This window comes from Coptis chinensis, chromosome 7 (assembly GCF_015680905.1).
Source record: "Coptis chinensis isolate HL-2020 chromosome 7, ASM1568090v1, whole genome shotgun sequence".
Taxonomy (NCBI): Eukaryota; Viridiplantae; Streptophyta; class Magnoliopsida; order Ranunculales; family Ranunculaceae; genus Coptis; species Coptis chinensis.
This window is the reverse complement of record NC_141462.1, coordinates 58681744-58695465: the sequence shown is the minus strand read 5'-3', so window position 1 is coordinate 58695465 and position 13722 is coordinate 58681744. Positions and strand designations below refer to the sequence as shown.

The window sequence follows — 13722 nt, the reverse complement described above, 5'->3', positions numbered from 1 at the left end:
TTGAATCAACACCTCCGTATCTAAATTATACCACTGAACGCATGGTGCCCTGGCCATCTGGTACTACACTCTAGAAGACTAAAATTATGTCTTTTATGGAGATTTTGCCAAACATCCTTCCGTGGGTGTCAGCGATTTTTATTTGCCTACCAAATGGTGGACCACGCTTCGCAACACCATTTATCTGGTGGTTCCCTGTGTTAGATAAGTTTTCGCTATTTTTTTGAATTTAACATCAGGTGCTTTAATTCTAGGCGGGCCAGGCAGGATCAATGCAATAGATGATCCTTGAAGCAGTTCCCGGAACAGATGTCTCATCTTTGGTCCTGCAAGTAATTGATTTTGTTCACGTTGCACGGAGCAATAGCTCCTTAAGCATGGTGCCAAAGTAGTTGCTAGCTGCAAAAGTTCTCTCCAAATTTTTTTCCTTTGGTAGTTTGTCCCTTCGTGGACGTATAAAGCTCAGTCCTCAATCTTTTTAATCATCACGAGTTCCTTATGCATGGGCATTACTGAATTTTGAAACACCCTCTTTTCCCAGCACATAATCTGTGCTATGCACGTTCACACGAATGAACACTATTTTACTGCATAAAACCAAAGGGTGTACCTAATCACCCTAATCTTCTGCGGCGTCGGTCATTGACAATATTGGCTTCATCCCAGATTGGACAGCTACATGTCGCTTTCTTGTTACGCCATTCAGCTCCACAGGTATAGCAAAACTCATAACCACATCTGCAAAGCAATGCATGTTTAGGACCATAAAAATGTTCACATGAAGATAAAAGAATAGACAAAGTTGAAATTTCTTTCATTTCATTTTTCTATGATTCATTGCATAGACATGGTGGCATCTATGCTGACGTACAAGATACACCATTACTATTTAAATAGACATACTGACTATAGAGTATCTATGGTGAGGTGATTATCTCGAACAAAGCCTGATATTCGTTTGCTTGAAGATTTAGGATGATTGGAGAATTGCACTGTTTGTCGCTTCTTTAGATTACAGCTTTTTTGGGCAGTGTAACTTTTAAACACTGACCTGTATTGTAACTTAGATCTGTGATGGGTTTTAGATTGTTTTTCATGTAGTGTTGATCTTGCATTATACGATACATCATCCTATCTCTCTTTTAATCAGTAATATATATCTACTTTACAGACGACAACATCATTCAATGAGTTTCCACAGATCATTTCTATTTCTTTATTCGGACTTAGACCTTGAAAAATCGAACAACCAATTAAATAAACATACAAATAAACACACACACACACACACTCACATAAATAAATAAATAAAAACCAGAGCAATATAAAATTCTTGATCTTCTGCATGACTACCATAAATTAGGGACAAAAGTTCATGAGTGAAGATGCTTCCCTCAATAGCAATGTCTTTCAACAAATAGTAAAAGAATAGTTTATAGGGTTACACAGAGTAACCAGTTATCTGATTATCCGAAGAGAATGTTGGAAGCAAGACCCAAAGCCAAACACAAACATGAGCTACATCTTTACCTGACTAAAGGATTCAGGTTTCTCGGTGTCATATTGGTGCAAGTATTAACTCTGTAATTCAGTCATGTGACCAGCTCGCTTACAGGTTAGACAGGGTAACATGAGAATCGTTTAGTATGTAATTTTCTGAATTCAACTGTTTCCCGCTGACTTAAAAGTAACCAAGGAAATAAGTAGAAAGTAATTATAAATTATTCGTAATTATGTTCACGCGATTTCTGGAAAAGACGAAGGGACCAGCAATGAGAAATCCCTTTGTCATTGTTCAATAAACATTACTAGAGCTCTAGCAAGAAGTAGAGCTTAAAACTATTTTTGAGAAGCTGAAATGATAGTCTAGCAAGCAAAGAATCTCACGACAAAGAAATATTTCTTCTACAAGGACCCACAGATTCCTGTCCCTCTCGCTTTTAGAACTACACTTGAAATCTCGTTATCTCCATTAACAAACTTAAAATTGAACAAAACCAATCACCACCCTATGTAACTATGTACGTGGATTGTGGAATTCAAGTAATGGATATATATATATAAATCTTGAGCCTCAGCTTATTGATGTGAAAGGAACACCAAACATACTAATGAATCTTTTCTGAAGTTCACGAATCATATTCAGATATCAAGACTAATTAAGAAAAGTTATACTCATAGCTATGTTACATGGACACACCATATTTTAAAATTAATCTGTATCGGACATGTATCCACATGTCCATATCGGACACATACTGTTGTGATATACCTCAATTTTTTATATTTTGCCATGTTAGACACTTCGTATCCGTGTTGGATGATCTGACAAGCAGAAAAGGAGAAAGTACTTTATTTCTGATTGTACTCTAGAATTCAGACAAAAGTGGCACGTGGCATGTGTAGGTAATCTGACCATCATTTAGCATGTTTATAAAAGTCGATGGCAATTAAGACAGACCATTGGACCATCATTTAACTTGTTTGGAATGGCAATGATCACAACTGGGACTGGTGGTGGTTTGGGGGGGGGTGGGGGGGTATGATAACTTTACCCATTCATCAATCATACCAGAAAAAGTACTAGAAAGTAGAAACTGCATTATCACTATGTCCCAGCTTGCCCAAGTTTCATTAAAACAACTTTGTAGGTACTGATGCAAATGCTAATACATTAATGGTGATGACCAATGGCTAGAGTCGTGCCTGTGAAGGTGACTCCTCAACTCTACACTAAATATGTGTGCAAGACAAAACACTGAAGGGGTAAGAATTGGCTTCGCCTGGCTTTGGATGGTTCTTTTAAATTCCAATATGTCAAATGAGTGAAACAGGAGAGATAAAATAGTATTCTACGAATTCAAAGAATTCATACAAGTATACAACAGTAGAATGCATGGCGTAGTTGTAAGATTATTTACCAAGGACCACCTATAAACCACTATAGACTGATTCAATGGCGAAAGTAAAGCCAAAGTTAATCCGAAATAATGTGCCTTCAAGTTTCTGTTTCTGTCTCTGTGTAGTTCTATCGAGAACATACAAGCAAACCTATCGAGAACATACAAGTCACGAACTCATGTATCGTCTTCATACCTAATGTATCGATTATCGTACTGTATCGTTAATTCTAAGATACATTTAAATTAATTGTTATAAGTTATATATTAAACATATATCTGTGTTTATTCAGCAACATACATATTGGATGTAGTAAGTTGCATAGTGCTTGTGTATGGCAAAGACTATCACCAATTTTAACTGTTGGGTCAAGGGATGGCCTAGCTGTTAGAGATGTAAAAATAGGATGTACTGAATAAAGCCTCTCTACTTTACTTTCCCTTCTTTCACATTTCTCTCCCTATTGCTGATTTATCTCTCTATTGCGTTCTTGTAATCTTAGACCAACATTTGCAACAGGGGAAAAGATTTCTTGCTACGGGGATAGTGTAGTTTAAGAAAGTGAAAGTCCTAGGAATGATTACTCCCAATGTGTTCAAATCTCTTAGTACACAAGAGTGTTAAAGGTGATATCTGTAATGCAACCTCTTCAAACATGTTCTTCTCCCTTTTGGTTTTGTTTTTCTTCATCTTTATATTCATTAGGGGTTACCATTTGTTTGTTTTCATTTATATGACATGGATTTTAAAAGGCATAGAAAGGGCTTACAAAAATAAAAATAAAAATAAAAAAGCCTGATTAAGAAGAATAACATTAGTATCAAACTGTTCAAACATGCGAGAAGTGTATATTCCTATTCGTATAGTATCATACAACACAATATATATACAAATATATATTTGGTACAAGAGTATAAAGTCTTATTGTGCTCTCAAGACAATACACTTTATACGATATTTAACAAGTAGCATACGGCATTGAATAGCTATTGTTTAAAGATAACAAAATTGGTACCTGCAAGTCATGTGGTAGCAGCCTTCAGCCAGTTCAATCATATGGTTGCATTTTATACATTGGCGCCAAGATTGCTTTGTTGCGAGAGACTTCAGCTTTACATCTTCCATATTGGAATTAGGATTTGACCTTTTATATTCTCCACAGTTCAAGTTGAAATGCAATGGGACCTTGCAATTCATACAGAAAAGGCATTGGCATTTGATGCATTTACCGGTTGCAAAACGATCAGCACCAACGAACACATTATCTGTATATCGCATCACCTCAGCTTTTGACATCAAGACAGAGCACTTTGGATATGGGCAGTATATTTTATCTGTTACAGGAATTGACGCCTCCATCATGTGTTGGTTCATCTTGTCAATCAAATCGGGAGTCAAGAATCTTCTACAGCTAGGTATATTTAGCTGAGTATTGCAATTCTCATGGTGGCATTTAGGTAAAACGCCATGAAGTAATTTCACTTCAACATGCTGTTTCATGCAAGATAGGCAGTAGCGGTGCAAGCAACCATCAACAGCAAACATTTGATCTACATCAATTTCTTCTAAACAGATGCTGGAAGTCTCCTTCAACTATCTAGCATGACTAGATTCAGCAGACCTGGTGATTTGAGAATCTATTGCACCCTTTGCCAGTTGAAATGCAAACTTAACATCCTTCCTTGCCACATGGAACGTACGAGATCGGTCAAATTTTCTCTGAAGCAAGCATACCTGATCCACTACAGTTCCAATCCTCTGTTGTTGTACAAGCCACCTCTGTGTAATCTGTTCAGAATACATCCACTAAGATTACTAATATAAACGTACACCTCGAAAGAAAAAGAAAATGTAAATATTAATATAGGAAAAAGACAATCAAGAATAACAGTGTTCTAAGGAATTAGAAGCATACAATCTCTGCAAATAGTGTTACAAAAACAATCAAGTAGGATACTGCAGACTTACATATCCAGTTTGCAGAATAAATTAAGGTAGATACAACAGTTAAACAGCTAACACATCTCAGTTACCAATACGGAAGTTTCTTCAATGAATTTTATCTTTTCACTCTTTAAAATTTCAATAGTTTCCCACACAATAATGACACTGGAAAAACTGTTCAAGTCAAAATGTATCTCTCCTCAATCAGATGTCTTACATGTAAACCTCAACACAGTACCTGAAACAGTTTGTTCTTTTGTTTTTTTGTTTTTTGAGCGACTTGTTATCCTTAATGGAGTGAACTAGTTATTGTACTACCAATCTCATTCTCTTCTGTTTACGTTTGACTGTGAGTGTATGTGTGCATGTGTGCAATTCTCCTCTTTGAATGGGTTCTTCCAGAATGCAAATTCATTAACAAAAACAAGAAATGATACAATACTTTTCCTTTAAAGGTGTGGCTGGTTCAGTAGTCTTGTTTCAATCTATAAATATTATACTTCATTAATTGTAGGAGCCATGGTTCCATGAAACACTAAAGAAGGCTGAAAGAATGGATGCAAAGTTAGATCTCAGCCAAAAAAAAAAAATTGGATGCAAAGTTAGCCAATTACCTTTATATGCTTGCACTCCCATTGAAGTTCATTGCCTAATAGTGTAGGTAAACAGTTCTTGGGGGCAGTGGGGGGTAAAATGACTGATACACTGGCAGAGTGGAAGGGACAACTATTGTTTAGAAGAGAAATGTCAACACTGGTGATTAACAATCCAGAATCCAGATACTTTTCTGTTTTTTATTATTGAAAAAATAAAATCTCATTGGTTAAGGAAAACATAGTACATCCATTATTCACCACTTCAGAATTGTCCAAATTCTAACAGCTCAAAAAAAAAAAATGAAATTCCAATGAATTTTGACCAAATTTTGAAATTATTAAATTCCGACCCTATGTTATTATTTTGATGCCGTTTCTTTTTCCTGAAAAACTGATTGATTCATCATTTTTCCGACATTTTATTCGAAATTGCTAACATTGAGTACATCATAACAAGACAGGGGTAAGTAGTCCCCCCAAACAGCCACACACACACACACACTGTACAGAAATCAGAGTACAAAAGCGCCCAAATCGCATCCAACATCTTGGAACTTTAGCCAAGTAAAAGCTAGGTTAAGCCCACTCAAATAGCACCACTTTCACATTGTAAATTATGTTTTGGACATTCCTTCATCATGATCTCATGTTCAAACGCCCTCCTAATACTTCCCTTCCAGCATAGCTTACAATATGCTATGAGATCGGGCAAACACTTACTAAGGCCAACTCCAATCGTCCTTTATATTTGGTGGAACCAACCTCCAACCATTCATCAAATGATCAAACTGACAGCCCAAAAGTAGTTATATTGCTATAGTGAAACATTACAACGAGGGTGAGAATGGAGGATAGCAGTGGAGTCTTCACTTGGCGACTAGAATACCTTTGAATGAATACTTAGTCTAAATATAGGGGTATAACAATTTTTTACTGCTATGGAGTTAATCGAAAAAGGATCTTGACATGAGATAAGAAAATGATAAGACATATTCTTCACAGTTATTGCAAACTGCGCATAAATTAGAAACATCATATCACCTCATCCTAAAGTGACCAATTGTCTATGTGCTTTTGAGATACACCAGCCAGCACAAAAGGTGAACTTAGACCATATCTTTTGTAAGAAAGGTTACAATGGTTTTCCCAGTTCCAAGAACGGTCATATACTGATATGATCCTATCCTTTTGTTTAGCCAAAGCTACATATGAGTTTCATACTGAATTCATTGTTCTTGTTCCATTTTAAATCTTATGTTGCTCTCCACAACATTCACCTCCTGGTACATAACAGCATAGAAAGAACTTCTTCTAGAAGTAGTCTGAGCTAAGCATTTTGTTAGAGGAAAATTCTACACTCATGCTATGCTGCGAGTCTACACTAGTGCCAACTGGACCCACAAACACTCCATACGGTAAAGGCACCACGCTTTTAAAGCACTGCTTCTTCTTTTCATTTCTTGAGAAACTATTGGGTGGACACCTTTTCAATCTCTAAGAAATATAACCCTTCTTTTCCTTGTCTATTCACCTTACCATCTTAGGAACCTAGATCTACCAAATTAGCATTGAGCTTCAAGTATCTTTTTCTTCTTTAGTAGACCTTGGTTTGGTTCCGTATATATTCAATCTACTCAAAGAAAGAAACTTCTTTGAAAGCAAAATGGTTGGTGAGGAAGTCGGTCTGGTCAAGTGGGCAATTGACATGAGGCCATTTGATCCATTCAGGTGGTGCTGAAAAGAGAATCATGGGCTGCTGCTGACCCATGTTATGTTATGAACAAAATGGTCCATTTCTTCTTTGAAACAAGCCAGACTTGGCGCCATAAACCCAAATATTTGGTAATCGTCCATAGACAGCCTTGGGTGTCAACCCTACCCTATGTACATTTCAATTCATCTATTTTTGTGAAACTAGTATGCGATCTGTTTTAGGAAATTCTCCGAGCACAAATGACAAGATAAGGTGGTATACAACAAAAGAGTTTCCAAACTGAAAATAACATAACACTATTTACAATACAAAATAAATGTGGTGACAATCACAAAATTCATTAATCCTCTTAACATCCAACCACAAATTCGTATTAAAGGGGTGGGTGTAACATTTTATTTTTAGGCAATCTTTTGAGTGAATTTTTTACCCTTGTTACATACTACTACTGTTACTTTCTTTTGTTTGCCTGTGTCTGTGTCTGAATGAGAGCATGTGTGTGATTCTCCTCTGTGAGTGGGTCTGCCAGGAAGTAAAGTAAATTAAGTAAAAGCTGAAAAGAGATAATAATTTCACTTTAGATAAGTAGCTGGTTTGAAATCCTATCAAGCTCTTGTGTCAATCTATCAAAAGTATTATCTATTAAGGGTAGGAGCCATGCTTCTAAGAAACAATAAAGCAGTAAGGCTGAAAGTTTGGGACGCAAAGTTATCCCGTTATGTTCATAATCTTGTACTGACATTGAAGCTAACAGCAGTTTCTGCGGGGTGGGGGGGTGTTGTTAGAATCTATTGAAGGGAAAAGATATGTCTACATCAGTGATTAACAATTCAGATAGCATTCTGAATTTTCACTTTATTGACAATAAAATTTCAATGTTTTATATCAGTACAAAAAAGAGGGGGAATAGGCATCTGCAAAGTAACTAAGACATAACTAGGTTGGCACCCATTAACTCACTCACCGTTCATTTACTTGCATCAAGATAACCATCCATTCAGTATCTTCGAAAGTCAACTAAAAGCTTCTCATTGCCCACTTGAATAGCACCAGTCTGACAGTATAAATTATCTGTTGGATGTTCCTTTCCTCATGTTCAAACAACTTCCTAATACTTTCATTCCAAAGAGCTCAACTTATCGCTCCACTAGACACCGAGTCTTTACCCACAAGTCAATAATAATAAGCTTATTCCCAAACGCTTCCAATATGCTATGACGCTGTGCATAGACTTATTAAAGGATGGAAAAGAAAAAGATCCCGAATATCAGATTTTGACTGCCTCTTAGGCCATTCATTTACAGGGAGAGGTTCCATCTCTTCATCCACGCGAATACTGCTTCTTAGGCCATTCATTGGTGGAGAAAGGTTCCATCTCTTCATTCACAAGAAAAACAACTTCTTAGGCCATTCATTGGAAAGGTTCCATCTCTTCATCCACAGGTATACTGCTTCTTAGGACATTCATTGGGCAGGGGAAGGTTTCTGCCACCTATGTCCACCTCCACCCCTTAGCCTGTGGACAGTTTTCGCCACATACAAGTATCATTGGTCCTTTCAGATCACCTCTGGCCTCTCTGTCACCACCAACAAAGAGCAAGCTCGAAGCAATTGCCAAGATGAACTCTAATTCATCTCGTTAGCTCACACCTGGCCTGCCACTTGGTATTCAACGTTTTGAATTGGATGCAATACCGAGAAAAGAGGTTGGTGTTGTCTATCTATTGAAAAGCTACTCAACATTAATAGATAAAAACACGAAGGGTTCATATTCCAAATGGCAAGTACTAGTAATTCTAAACTGAATCTTTAAAACAAGTAAAAGCAAGTAACACATTCATTATATAAAAGTATTAAAAAAAAAACTCACATATTGGTAAAGCGGGTGGTAATCACAAAAACAATCAATCCTCTTAATATCCAAACTCAAAGCAGCATTCAAACCTTCAATCAAAGATTTCAACTCAACTTTCAACTGCAAATTCTCCACATCCCAATCACTCTTCCAATCCCCAATCAATCCTTTCTGTACATTCAATATCACATTCCCCTCAGGATCACATATCGCCGCACCAATCCCCGCTATCTCAGCACCACTTCTTCCACTATTCCTAAACAACCCCTTAAAATACAATCTAAACACTTCCACCCCACCAGTCCTATCATCTCCAGAAGATGATGATGATGAAGAAGCCCCTTTGTTATTAAAGGGCTTTTCTATATTGTCACCGTAGTTTCGCCATTCGCGTTAGGGAATACGGAGAAGTTCGCGCGCGAAGGTTTGGTCGTGCACGCGATATTTGAGGTCTCGCGTTGCGTATTTTGAAAGTCTTGTTGTTCGCGTTCGTATTGGGAGAGGAGTTGTACGGTGTGTGGGTCGATGGGAATAGGAGTGGACCGGTTTTGGTTTATGGCTAGTTGGGGTTGGACGAGGAGTGAGTCTGTTAATGCTTCTTCCAAATCCCTAATTCTCAAATCCCTAATTCTCATTTCTCAAATCCCCTGATTCAAATTCCTCTTTGCTATAATACACATCCCTAAATGCCTTTATCTAGATCTTAGCCCAAATTTCCAAATCATTTTTTCACAGATTCCAAATTCTCCACTATCAATAATTTAGCCCAAATTCAGGAACGGCTTTTCAAACTCTGTTAATCATACCGAAAATTTCCTTACACCTTCTCCTTTCAAAACAATATATCAGTCTAACTTTTGGTTGAGGAGATATTCCACCTTTCAAACCATCGCCTTTTTAAGTTTAAGTTTAAGCCTACATTATTTATTTTATTAACAAGCCCATGATCAATAATAGCCCACCTTTCTATACGTCCATATATTCCTGGTAAAATCCTACAATGCAAACATTGTCAGTTCAGGAAATGACGCATCTCATTGGCTGTTATATCATCTTATCTTGATTGGCTTGTTGTGGATTTTGTGGCTCAATGCTCGTGTGCTCTATATCAAACATACCGGATTCTCGCATGTGGTTTAGTTTTTTCTTATTGGTTTGTGGTCATATCGTTTCTAGGTTGCCTAAGCGTGGCTATGGCTTAATGCTCGTGCTCTCTATCTCCAATATATAAGTTTTGCATGTGGGTTCGGAACTTCCATTGGGGGTTTACTTCTTTTTAAACAGTGATTCTCGTTTCTTCTCTTGGTGATATTTAACGATAATGCGACTTCTCTCGTGGAGTTTTCCCCGCATTGTTGGGTTTCAAATCTTTATGTGCTCTAAAACAGATTTGGGTGAGTTTACTTGTGATGATGTCCGCCTTAATCTAGACTCTTCTCCGGCTTAGTACGGGTTATGAGCTCGATGGGCAATGATGGTCTAAGGATAGAGGTTGCCATTTGGCGATTAGTTTCATAAAATGGAGATTATGGATAGATTTTGGGGTTTTATGCATACAGATGGACTTGTATGTATGGGTAAGTGATGAGGTGGTGTTGATACCTCTTGACTGTGAAGGGATTGTGTTTGAATTTGGGCTGTATATAAGGTTATCGGCAGCTTATGGGTTCTTCACACTTCTTCAAACAGAGATCCTTCACTTCCTTATTTACATGATCCCTACCACAAACAAGGTTCTGTCTTCCACCAAGCACCCAAATTCTGTTGAACTTCTATCTATGGAATTTGCTGCCAAGATGAGGATGCCTTATACTGAACCACCAATGATAACCAGCTCTGACAAAATGAAGAGTCTTTATGTAGGCTATAATAAGTCCACTCTGTTTGGTCGTGTTCTAGATGGCAGACTGAATATGACAATCAGTAAAATCAGCTCTTGAAAAAGCATGGTACCCCTTTCAAGATTGAAGACATGAGTCCGCATACAAAGGGAAATATATCAAATCCGATGGAGTCTCGAGAACAGTGGGTCACGCTACTTCTCTGGGGCAGCCTTGGATTGTCGCACATCACATTTTTCAGATTATCTCATGGATGGACTTCTATGAAACCAAGGACTTAAATTTCTCCAAGTTTTATGTGTGGATGCAGTTGCATAACTATCCTGAGGTTTATTTGGACAAGGAGATTATTGAGGGGAATTTGGTGGAATCTGGCTATTTTGATATGTCTAATCTCAAATTCCTAGAGTTGTATCCTAAGACGGAAACGCAGCCTAATTGTGTTCGAGTTAAAGTGGTGCTGGATGTTCATGCACCAATTCCCCCTGGCTTTCTCATACCGGAATCCATAGATGGAGTTGACTGGATATCGTTTGTTTTTTAGTATCTCCCAGTTTTCTGTTTTAAATGTGGCTTCATTGGACATCATTTTGCAGCTTGTAATGTAACTGAAGATATTCATGGGACTGAAGTTCGAGTTTCTCCAGGAGGACAAAGGTTTCAATTTTACTCTTCCAAAACTCGCATTGTTCCAAAACCATTTGGAGAGAGAATTGTTTCAGGCTTCTCCTTGATGTTTAACCCGATCTAAACCAACCTTTTCTTAGATGATCACAAATGTTCTTTTACTCATCGGTTAATTCAAAGCCGCCATCAACATTTAAAAGCTCCCATGATCATTGATATTTCGTCACCTCAACTGCCTGTGCATGAGGGTCCTAGCAATGAACCTGGATGCCATATTCCACATGATCACCTACCTATTGCAGTGGAAGCGCATAACCCCAGACGGTTGGGTTTTCAACTCAAATGGAGTTCAATAATTTTCATCCTCTGCATGAACTGGAATACCCTTGGGATTTGCTCATATAGCAACCGACACTAAGAAGCTTCATTTCATTGATTTGGCTCGGTTACATAATCGGTACATTCATCGATGATTACTCTTATAAAAGACAAGAGATATCACAAGGGGTTGCGACCAAGGATAAGATGATACATGATCGGGAGACTGTCAATGAACTAGTTGAAAGTTTCTTTGAGGCGGATCGCGAATCAAGAAGAAAAACTCCTATTCATGATGAAGGGAGGTGGAGGTTGAACATGCTTCCAAACATACTTGCACAAAATTCTCTTTGGGAAAGGCAAAAGCTTCAATCGGTTAAGGTCCTCGGCGGCCGTAGCGGACCCAAGGATTCCATGAGTCTACTAGCTTGGAACAGTCGAGGGAGTGGCCGCCCTTCGATGATGGAAGAGCTGAAAAAACAAATCAGAGTTGCCAGGCCTTTCTTTATGTTTGTTATGGAAACTAAGTGTTCTGTAGATAAAGGAGTCAGACTTATTAAAAGGTTAGGAGATTTCGAGTCTTTTGTAGTTCCAAGCTGCGGTTTGTCTGGTGGTTTGTGGATCTTTTGGGAAAAATCTGTGGTTGTAGATGTTTTGATGTATGATTCCTGGTTCATTCACTGTAAAATAGCAGTACAAGTGAATGGTGTAAAGGAATGTTTCTTTTTGTGTTGTGTCTATGGTAATGCTAAATCTTGTGTTAGGAGATTACAATGGCCTGTTCTTACTATGTTTAAGCCCAACAATAATGAATCATGGTTGCTCATGGGAGATTTTAATGAAATAACTTGTCCAGAGGAAAAATGTGGGGGAAAACCTTTTAATTATCCTAAAGTGAGGTTTTTCTTAGATATGATTGATGATTGTGAGTCGCTTGATTTAGGTTTTGTTGGTAGTATTTACACGGACAAATAAAACGAGAATGGGAGGCCTGAGAATATGGGAGCGAATTGATCGAATGATGGCAAATGAAGGTTGGCGTTCAAGATTCTCCGGTTGTAGTTCATCATGAGTTGGCCACCGATTCGATCATAAGTTTTTCTGATTTTAAAATTGCTACAAGACCGGGTTATGATTAGAAGGCCGTTCAGGTTTGAAATAATGTGGCTTGAACATGATGGGTGTCGAGAAACGGATAAAGAGATGCTTTTCACAAGGAGTTGCAAGGTTCTCCATCTTTTGTACTATGTAAGAAGCTGCAAAATTGTAAAGAAAATTTAAGATGGTGGAATAAACATGTTTTGGAGATGTGGAACATAAGTTGGACTGTGTTTTACTGGTGAGTGAGATTCAACGTTTGATAGAGAATCACAACGACACAAATGATTTATTCAGGTGGAGAATGAATTGATCACGGGAACATAATGATATTACGTACGAAAGCAAATCATTAGGGCGTAAAGCTTGTCCGGATTGGTTCCAATTTGGAGAACGTAATCGAGGTTCTATCATAATATGGTAAATTGTCGTGACAAAGGAATTACATACACTCAATCAAAGATACTAATGGTGCCATTTTAACCGAACGGCTGACGGATAGGGGATAGGCTCGGTGCTTTTTGAAGACACAATGACTACTTCGGATCCTCGATCTTACGTCTCCGATTTTCAATGTTCCAAATTTCCATCACTTGAAGCAGAAAAATCAAATCTGTTAAAAGGAGTTGATACTGATGAAATTGTCACTGCTCTGAAGCATCTGAAGCCTTTTAAATCTCCAGGACCGAATGGATATCAGGCATTTTTTTTCCAGCATTTTTGGAATTTGGTGGGGGATCAAGTAAGTGCAACAGTAAAGTCTTTTTTCCTTTCGGGCTCTTTCTCCCAGCAGCTAAATCATTCCTTCATTGCTTTAATTCCAAAAAT

The 13722-nt window shown here is 37.8% G+C and overlaps 1 pseudogene across 1 annotated transcript; it reads right to left on the bottom strand.

The window, feature by feature from the left end:
- Nucleotides 1-408: 408 nt before the first annotated feature.
- LOC147488156 (E3 ubiquitin-protein ligase RSL1-like) lies at nt 409-10363 on the bottom strand (annotated as a pseudogene). The gene is made up of 5 exons (XR_015202814.1): nt 10281-10363; nt 9930-10005; nt 9026-9619; nt 3917-4689; nt 409-738 (listed from the first exon to the last, which is right to left on the bottom strand). The product of XR_015202814.1 is annotated as an E3 ubiquitin-protein ligase RSL1-like (transcript).
- Nucleotides 10364-13722: the final 3359 nt, after the last annotated feature.